This window comes from Meles meles, chromosome 2, assembly GCF_922984935.1.
Source record: "Meles meles chromosome 2, mMelMel3.1 paternal haplotype, whole genome shotgun sequence".
NCBI classification, from domain to species: Eukaryota; Metazoa; Chordata; class Mammalia; order Carnivora; family Mustelidae; genus Meles; species Meles meles.
In genome coordinates, this window is record NC_060067.1 from 75186217 (window position 1) to 75197388 (window position 11172).

Genomic DNA, 11172 nt, shown 5'->3' on the forward strand with positions numbered 1-11172 from the left:
GCAACTTTATCCCAGTATACCTGATTACATATTATTACTTATATATTCAATACTGAATGAAAAGTATGACATATGTAAAAGTTTGTAAGACTGTTTACTGAACAACTGAAAGATTATCTTGTGACATAGAACACCTGTTCACAAGTATTTTGAAACAGAGGGATGTAATGTAATTATAACTGGCTTATAGTCTCATTAATTTCTATCAATATATACACATGGGCAACTCTTCTCAAAATACGTTTGCTGTCATGTAGGTAAGATTATAAATTAGTAGAAGGTTTCCATAACATATTTTTTTAAATATTTTATTTATCTGACAGAGAGAAATCACAACTAGGCAGGCAGAGAGAGAGGAGGAAGCAGGCTCCCCGCGGAGCAGAGAGCCTGATGTGGGGCTCGATCCCAGGACCCTGGGACCATGACCCGAGCCGAAGGCAGAGGCTTCAACCCACTGAGCCACCCAGGCGCCCCTCCATAACATTTTTGATAGTTGTAGTAGGCTGAAACTATTCTAACTTACACATTAGCTCATAATATAAGACATGTGGGGAATGTTAATATTATCTTCATTATAATAGATCTGTCCAATATAACTCTTAATGCCACTTTTTAAAGTTATTTTAAATTCTTGAGCTAAAAATGCTGAAAGAATCTTACAATAAAGTTTTAACAGTACTATTTGTGGTGATAGTGGTACAATAACTTTTATTCCCTTCATGCTTTTCTGCAATTTCTATTATTTGTCTTTTTCTCTTTTTTGCATTGAACATTTGTTACTTTTAGTTTTTACTTTGGGCTTTTCACCTCTTTCTCCTTGTATCTGGCTCCTTTCTATTTCTATTTCCCACTTGCCACAACTTGAATTAGTGTTTGTGCCATCCACCTGCCTGAAATGCTATTGTCTGCAGTCTGCAGCCCACATTGCCCTCTCATGGCTTATGTTTTAAAAGACAATGTCTATGCTCATAACATTAAATATGCTGATGAGTCCTGGTACTCAGTGGGTTGACAATCCCCTGCCAACATCAATTGGCAGGCGCAATGCTCTCCATCCTCTCAAATGGCTCTGCTTGCCTCCCCATGCCGACAGAAACTGTCATTTTCACCAAGCCCCCATTGTTGCAAATTAGCTGTTGCTGGCAAAAGTTCATGGTCTGTTTCCAGGCATTAATTTATGATCTGTGCATCTATTTTCTCCATTCAGACCAGCATAGTACAGAAGCTCTTCTAAGTTTGAATCATTACTTATCTAGGCAACTTGATTGAAAAAACAAATCTATGTTGGTTTTTAGCAACTTCTGCTATCTTGCAGTTATTGTCACAATAAAAAGTATTTCTTGGTTTCTTTTCCTAAGTACACCCATTTTATTCATTGCATTAACTGGCTTTATACACAGAAAGGAGACACTTTTTATGTATCTGGATTTATCTTAACAGTCATACTGAGTAACTCATGAAAGCATTATTAAGACAAACAGTGGGGATGAAATCAAGGGATCAACATTTCTTCTATCTCACCTATTATCTTGTTAATCATTTGGAGACCTGAAAAAGAAAACTAAACTATTGTAATGGAAAAGAACTAACTGAATCTAATAGCAATGCTTTTCACTCTAGTGACTGTTTTCTTTTTTTAAAACTCCTTAGGAAATACCTTAAAATATTACTACTTGCTGAAGTAGTTAGTTTAAGGCAACATTTATTTATCATACTATGAAAATAATGAGATAAACATATAAGCTTTTCCACCTTATATCCCTAGTCCCTCTCAGAGTCCCTGTGGGCACAGAGCAGATGTTCAATAAACACTGTGTTGATGCAAACTCTCGGAAGATACAACTACTCAACAAAGAAACACAATCAGAATTTATCATTCCGAATCATCAACTCAACAATTCTTATAAAAAGAAAGATTTCACTGAACTTTTGAGGACAGAATAGTTTTTAATGTTAAAAAAAATGGAATCTCGGTGAATATTCAGTTTCTCTTTGTCTTTCTCTCTTTCAAACACACACATGCATGTACATATTCATGCACACACATACCCTGAAATTCTAGATAAATATTTAGATTTTCTTTTTCATGCACTCACTTACTTATTAAGCAGGTATGTATTGAACCAGGTAGCATCCTAAGGACTTTGCATATAGACATGTGCGAGTTGGACAAGCCCCTGCCCTCAAAGAGCTTACATGTTGATCAACAGCTTTAAAATGACCTTAGCATTGAGATGGGAAATAAAAAGATCACATTGAAAGTCACAGGATGGTTGAAAGCCTTCCACGTCGTTAATACTGTTTCGTCTTAGGCCAGTGGAGATTGCTAGTACACAATATTTTAACTGTCACAAATTGTGCTCTGGAATTAGGTTACCCCACATATCTCTAAATCATTTAATCTATGGTATTCAAATTAAGTGTGAGAATGAGATTACTTATGAATAGCTGAATGCTGTTTATGCATGTTACACAAAGCAAGAAAATATAGTCTCCATTAATAAAACAGCTTGGCCTTTCCCCTGGCTGGCAGTACAGAGGCCACATGATGCCCAGAGTTACTGTAAGAGACGTGAACCAGCAGGTGTTTGTCAGAGCTCTGGCAACCTTCCTCAAAAAGGCTGGGTAGCTGGAAGTCCCTGAATGGGTAGACACTGTCAAACTGGCTTACAATGAGAACCAGTTCTACAAAGGAGCTGCTTCCACAACATGGCACCTGTACCACCAAGGTGGCACTGGGGTCAGCTCCTTGACCAAAATCTATGGGGGATGTCGGAAATAAGGTCATTCTAGCAATTTCAGCAGAGGTTCCAGGAGTGTGGCCTGCATGGCCCTCCAAGCTCTACAGGGTTGAAAATGACAAGAAAGGATGGATATGGGGGTGGCAAACTGACATCTGAGGGACAGAGATCTAAACAAAATCACTGGAGAGGTGGCAAATGCCAACAAGAAGCATTAGAAAAAAATGCTGGGTTAATAAATCACCTCACTTGTAAAATAGATAGATGATAGATAGATACATGTAGATGATAAATGATAGATGATGGTGATAGATAAGATAAAATTGCTTGATAAAGGCAAAAATTAGTGTATTTTTCAGGTTGGCAAATATTATCTAAATAATGGAATGATGAATTTACAAGCAGGATAGATCTGTAATTCTATTCTCTCTGCCTCATATGTATTCAAACAAATGTTTTAAATAAACACCTGTCCAACATGTAGTTACTTTGTAAGAGCCATGATTTTCCCCTAAAGTTCTTTAGCAAATTTCTTTTAATACAAAATCTGCCTTGTGGCTTTGCATAATAATCAAAGCAAACAAAAATATTATTCTTTAGGCATATGCCAAGTGATGAGAAACAGCTTCCTCTACTCCCAAGCTAGGATAAAAATACTCACCTTTTTGCAGGTGTAAACTAGCATTGCCAACTTTAAATGAAGCTCATTTGAAATTTGGGATATATAAAAACCATTAGTATAATAGAGCAATTAACACTACTCTCAGGGAAGATGAATAAATCGCTGATAGAAGACTTTGTAAATGCTGTTACTAAGCACAGAGTAATAGAATATATATTAGATAAACATATCAATCTATATGAGTGTATGGATGACTGGAAAAACATACACATGTACACACACACACAAATGCCATATATGCCGTTTGGCAGAGTTCTGCTAATTCTCATTTGATGATACATGGATAAGTGGAAAAAAAATCTGTTATAGTTTATTTCTTTTTGTGAATGGTTAAAGTAACCCACCTTTTGAAAATCAGTTTATACTTTGGCCTTATATGTCCGGCCCAATCACAATGTAAACCTTTTTTGCTCAACGTTCTGACTAAATGGTATAGGCAAATTGAGATGGTGGAGTATGCACCAATGGTTCTTACAGGGTGATGATGTTGTTTATAGGAAGAGCAAAAAATATGTCTCTATCAGAAGGTCTATGAATGAGACAACAGACTCCAGTTCCCAGTTCTTGCTTTGAGGTTCTGCCTCTATACAGGAAACACCTAGCAGTGGAAGAAATACATATATACCTAGTTTTTCTAATATAAAAATCTAGAGGGAATGTTCTATTTAATAGACACCTTCTTAGAATAGAAAAATAAGAACCAGCCTCTCACTTGCTACATTGGGCTTCTCTCTATAACAGACTATGACAAAAGTAAAAAGGAGATTAAAAGGCTGAGGGTTTGAACAGTCTTCTGGAGATCAATGTAGGGACATGAAGTAGCTCTCTCCAAATAAAAGAAAAGAAAACACTTTCAAAAAACAGTAAAAATAATTAAAGGATCTCTCCTCATAAAGATGATTAACAGAGAGAAAAGAAACAATAATAGTATGAGAATTGAATTCACTCACTGGAATTCATGAATATTACAAAGATACCTTTTAAATGCACAATACCCAGGAAAGATCAACCTGGATGAAGCAACAGACTCCGTGGTGACTAGCTGAATATTGACACCCATTATAATGTGCACATTAAAATAAAAGAGAGTTTATTTTTTATCCCATAATAGTAAAATTATTCATTCTCTTTACATATCTTTAAGAATCACAAGAAGAACAAAAATCATCTTGTAACCCAAAAGACTAGTCCTTTTTGTTAAATTTATTTATCTATTTTAGAAAGGGAGGAAGTGGGGGAAGGACATAGGGAGAGACTCTTAAGCAGATTCCCCATTGAGTGAGGAATCTGTCAAGTGGCTCTATCCCATGACCCTGAGATCATGACCTGAGCCAAAACCAAGAGTTAGACACTCAAACAACTGAGCCACCCAGGTGCCATGAACTAGTTATTTTTTAAACTATCCCTATTTATAAAATGTCTGTATTACTGATTTTTAAAAAATTTATATAGAGATTTTGTTGTATTTTCTTAGTGTAGCATGGTCACTGTTGACAACAAAGGTATTGTGCCTACTCAGAATCCTTAGAAAAGGACAAGTTTTGCCAGATGTATGTCCCTAGCTGTTGTGCTGCAGCATAGGGAAAAATTGATTGATTATATTGGTAAAATGAAACTGAGATAAATCCCTGTTTCTATTGGCAAAGGGAAGGGAGATCAGAACTCTAATGAAGAGAGTCAAAAAATGGAATGTCCTCAAGAGAAGGGTTCAGACTTGGTTCCTAAGAGGAGTAAGGAGAAAGCTGACAATGAACAAGAACCTACCATTGTCACATCTGTTACTGGTTATTTCCCTTTTCTCAACTTGGCATGATTTCCTCTTTCTATCTGTGCCAATAGAGAGATTCTGTTGTTTTACCTATCTACCATTCCCTCTTCTGTTTAGTATTATCATCTGATTTTCCTTTAGGGAAACACTGTTCTGTATTCACAGGCTCTGTGGCTTAGATGGGATTGAACTCAAAGCCAATTCCAGGGGTAAACACATGACCAAAGGGTCAATCACAGTCCCTGGGATTAGTTTAGGAATAGGTCATCAACCAATAACACAGAAGTTGGTTCTAAGACTCACCTGGAACCAGTGAGTATTAGGCTTTGTCTTCTGCTGAGGTCTTTAATTTAGTATTGTGTAAGTCAGGAGCTTTGAAAACAATATGGGGAGGGAGCTCTTCAGAAGAAAGCCTATGAAGACAAATCAGAACCAAGATATAATGTATGTAAAAACCCCACAAATTCCTGGTGATGCTGTTTGAGAATCTTAATCCAGCTATTCTGGAAGTTAATCCTAAATATTTCAGTGCTAGGAGCCATATACTCCTGTTTTGCTTAAGATAGACTGAGTTGTATTTCTATTACTTGTAATCCAATAATTATGTTAATATGCCATAGAACTGATACGAATAAAGTAAGGTTAAAATATAGAAATTTGTCCCTAGATAAGCAAAAAAACAAATCCAAATAAAAATATCAAAGGCACTGGATGATAACAAAAAGCAAGGATATTTAGGAGAGAAATCAACACTTGGATAAAGGGAAGGCAGAGGGAGAATTTCTTAATTTTGCAGTTTTTAGTCTGAAGGATTCCAGTTTATGCCATATAGGGCAGCTAACTCTCTGATACAAAGCCCACAGTCTTTCAGATGTCAGGCAATCACAACTGTTGGAAAATGAGGGGGGAAAAATCCCAGAAAAATTGTAGCCACAGATAGGGGACCTTAAATTCTGGGTAGAAAGTACACTCACATTTCTGACTGGCTCTTGAACCATGCATTTGTGGGGTAGACTTCAAGCAATCTGGGGCAAAAGTGAAAGCAACAAAATGAGATTTGAGCTTCCATCCAAGACAGAGTTTGCAATTTGACTCCAACCAAATTAATTGATTGCTAAAAGAGCTACAAAAATCAATACTATTTAGGGGAATAAAATAGAATGTAGAATTTTCACAGAATAATATTCACAATGTCTGGGGATAGTATGAAGTTTGAACTTCAATGGAAATTAATGTTGAAATACAAGATTGTTGAAATCATACAGAGAAATTTTAAAGCATTTGTTATAGCTATGTTCATGATTAGAGAAAAATTTGCTTTTAATGATTAGAGAAATTAGAAAAATTAGTAAACAATATAAAGTGTAAAAGTTAACTCAAAGAAACTGCTATGAGGGAGTAGGAATAGTATTCCATAAAATAAATGAGGGATTTGAGAAAATTAGGGGTAGGAAATTCAATATCTCTTATGCAGTCTGGGAAACCTATCTCCTTATTTCCACAAAATTTAATTATGATCAGTATTTTCAGGTGATTAGTTTACATTTAGTGAATTCTTCATTTAATACATAGTGAGCCCAGCAATCATTGAATACTGTTTTCGGTAAACAAATTGTAATTTCTTTATTACCAGGATAAACTTTACAAAGAAATAAAAGGATAAAATTTGCTTAAGACAACACTTGTCATTTTAATTTTAGTTGTTTTTATATTTTAAGTTGATTTAAATCTATTTTGGTGTTAAGTAGAAGATAAATAACTACATACTTTAAAATACCATTAAAGAGGAAAAGGAGCAAGATGGTGGTGGAGTAGAAGACTGAAATATCATTAGGTCCCAGTTCAGCTAGATAGTTATCAAACCATCCTGAACACCTAAAAACTCAACAGGAGATAGAAGAGATGAAGAGCAGCAATTCTAGGAGCAGAAAATTGACCGCTTTCTTGAAGGTAGGATGTGTGGAGAAGTGAACCCAAAGCAACAGGAAGATAGACCATGGGGGGGAAGGGCTGGCTCCCAGCATGTGGTGGAACAGTGGAGCACAAGATCAAAACTTTTAGAAGTCTGCTCTACTGAGGGACATCACTCCAGAGGCTAAGCAGGGGAGGAACCCTCGCTGGGATACTGTGGTCCCAAGACCCATGCATCACAGAAAGACCAGGGGTATCTGAGTATGGCAGAGCTGCCAGGTATCAGAGCAGGGAAGCAGGCTACAGAGATGGAGCTGAGGAGTGAGCTCTCAGCTACGGGTTACCTTAAACCATGATCCAAGTCACAGTCAGTCCACTGCTCTTCGAGCAGAGACTCCAGAAGTGGCAGATCCAGAGATACCCTCTCCTTCCTCCTTCAGGAAGTGTGGCATAGGAGCACATGACAGGAATCTGCTGGGTTTGGAGACTCCAAATGGGGCTGTGTGCAAGAGGTAGAAATACTTGGTCACAGGCAGGGTGAACATGGAGAGTGGACAGAGACCACGGAGATGGAAGAGATTGACTGCTTTTCTCTGAGGCTTCACTGAGGAGAGGATCCCTGAGCTCTTGGCTCCTCTGGGCTGGAGATTGGGAGGCCACCTTTTTCACTCCCATCCTCCAAAGCTCTACAGAAAACATTCAGGGAACAAAAGCTCCTGAGAGTGAACCCAAGCAGATTACTTAGCCTGGGCCCTGGCAAGGGTGGTGCAATTCTGCCTTGGGCAAAGACATTTGAGAATTGCTGCAACAGGGCTTTCTCCCAGAAGATCAAGAAGAACATCCAGCCAAGATCAAGTTCACCAATAAAAGAGAACTGTGGAACACCAGAGCCAGGGGAAAGCAACGCATAGAATTAATGGCTTTTTCCCCATAACCCTTTAGTCTTCCAAAGTTAATTTTTTTAATTTTATTTTTTTCTTATTCTATTCTTATTTTTTTCTTATTCTATTTTTTAACTCCTCTTTCCTTCTTTAACATTTTAAACTATTTTATCTTAACAATACATTTTAAAAATATTTTAAAATTTTCATTGTTATAGCTATATTTTATCCCTTCATTGTATTTCACCTACTTTTTACATATGCATAGGGTTTTATTTTCTTTAAAATCGTGGGAAACAATTTCTTCTAATAGATAAAAATATACCCAAATCTAGCATATGTCTTTGTTCTAGTCTCCAGCCAGATCACATTCTCTCCTCTTTTTTTAAAATTTTCCAACCAACTTATCAATTCCTTTTTTAGAATCTTTTTAAATTTTTATTTTTACAGTCATATTCCATCCCTTCATCATGTTTACCTTATTTTTGTACACATATAAGATAATCAATGACACAGGACATCTGAATGAATTAAAAAAAAACAAGACCCATCGATATACTGTCTATAAGAAACTCATTTTAGACACAAAGACACCTCCAGATTGAAAGTGAGGGGGTGGAAAACAATTTACCATGCTAATGGGCATTGAAAGAAAGCTGAGATGGCAATCCATATATCAGATAAATTAGATTTTAAGCCAAAGATTATAACAAGAGATGAGGAAGAACACTATATCATATGTAAAGGGTCTGTCCAACAAGAAGGTCTAACAATTTTAAATATCTATGCCCCTAATGGGTACAGCCAATTATATAAACCAATTAATAATAAAATCAAAGAAACACATTGCCAATAATACAATAATAGAGGGAACATTAAACACCCCCTCACTGAAATGGACAGATCATCCAAGCAAAAGATCAATAAGAAAATAAAAAGACTTTAAATGACACAGTAGACCAGATGGACATCACAGATATATTCAGAGCATTCCATCTCAAAGTAACAGAATACACATTCTTCGCAGGTGCACATTGGACCATTCTCCAGAATAGATCAAATCCTGGGTTACAAATCAGGTCTCAACCGGTACCAAAAGATAGGGATCATTCCCTGCATATTTTCAGACCACAATGCTGTGAAGCTGCAACACAATCACAAGAGGAGTTGGAAAGAACTCAAATATATGGATGCTAAAGAGCATCCTACTAAAGAATGAATGGGTCAACCAGGAAATTAAAGAAGAATTTAAAAATTCATGGAAACAAATGAAAAGAAAAACACAACTGTTCAAAATTTTTGAGACACAGCAAAGGTGGTCCCGAGAGGAAAATGTATAGCAATACAAGCCTTTCTCAAGAACCAAGAAAGGTCTCAAGTACACAACCTAACCCTCCACCTAAAGGAGGTGGAGAAAACAGCAAATAAAGCCTAAACCCAGAAGGAGAAGAGAAATAATAAGGATCAGAGCAGAAATCATTGAAATAGAAACCAAGAAGAGTAGAACAAATCAAACAAATAAGGAGCTGGTTCTTTGAAGGAATTAATAAGATTGATAAGCCCCTGCCAGAATTAACAAAAAGAAAAGAGAAAGTATCAAATAAATAAAATCAAGAATGAAAGAGGAGAGATCACAACCAAAACCAAAGAAATACAAACAATTATAAGAACATATTATGAGCAACTATATGACAGCAAATTTGACAATCTGGAAGAAATGCATGAATTCCTAGAGACATATAAACTACCACAACTGAACAAGGAAGAAAGAGAAAATCTGAACAGACCCATAACCAAAAGATTGAACCAGTCATCAAAAATCTCCGAAAAAACAAGGACCTGAGGCCAGACAGCTTCCCAGAGAATTCTACCAAACATTTAAAGAAGAATTAATACCAATTCTCATGAAATTGTTCAAAAAATAGAAATGGAAGGAAAACTTCCAAACTCATTTTAAGAGGCCAGCATTACCTTGATCCCCAAACCAGGCAAAGACCCCATCAAAAAGGAGAATTACAGGCCAGTATCCTTAGTGGACATGGATGCAAAAATTCTCACCAAAATACTAGTCAACAAGATCCAAAAGTACATTAAAAGGATTATTCAGCATGACAAAGTGGGATTTATTCCTGGGCTGCAAGATTGGTTCAACACCCACAATTCAATCAATGTGATACAATACATTAATAAAAGAAAGAACAAGAACGATATGACACTCTCAATAGATGCTGAAAAAGCATTTGACAAAGTACAGCTTCCTTTCATGATCAAAACTCTTCAGTGTGTAGGGACAGAGGGCATGTACCTCAATATAATCAAAGCCATCAAGGAAAAATCCACAGCAAATATCATTCTCAATGGGCAAAAACTGAGAGCTTTTCTGATAATGTCAGGAACATGGCCGTGAGGTCCCCTATCACCACTGCTATTAAACGTAGTACTAGAAGTCCTAGCCTCAGCAATAAGACAACAAAAGGAAATTAAAGGCATCCAAATCGGCAAAGAAGTCAAACTATCACTCTTCGTGGATGACATGATACTATATGTGACAACCCAAAAGACTCCACTCCAAAACTGCTAGAACTTGTACAGGAATTCAGTAAAGTGTCAGGATATAAAATCAATACACAGAAATCAGTTGCATTTCTCTACACCAACAAGACAGAAGAAAGAGAAATTAAGGAGTCAATCCCATTTACAATTGCACCCAAAACTATAAGATACCTAGGAATAAACCTAACCAAAGAGGCTAAGAATCTATACTCAGAAAGCTATAAAGTACTCATGAACAAAATTGAGGAAGACACAAAGAAATGGAAAAATGTTCCATGCTCCTGGATTGGAAGAACAAATACTGTGAAAATGTCTATGCTCCTGGATTGGAAGAACAAATACTGTGAAAATGTCTATTCTACCTAAAGCAATCTACACATGTAATGCAATCCCTATCAAAATACCATCCATCTTTTTCAAAGAAATGGAACAAATAATCCTAAAATTTATATGGAACCAGAAAAGACCTCGAGTAGCCAAAGGAATATTGAAAAAGAAAGCCAAAATTGGTGGCATCACAATTCCGGACTTCAAGCTCTATGACAAAGCTGTCATCATCAAGACAGCATGGTACTGGCACAAAAACAGACACATAGATCAATGGAACAGAATAGAGAGCCCAGAAATAGTCCCTCA

The 11172-nt window shown here is 36.5% G+C and overlaps 1 pseudogene; it reads left to right on the forward strand.

Moving 5' to 3' along the window:
• Positions 1 to 2548: 2548 nt before the first annotated feature.
• On the forward strand, positions 2549 to 2959 carry LOC123930704 (annotated as a pseudogene).
• The last annotated feature ends 8213 nt before the right edge of the window (positions 2960 to 11172 follow it).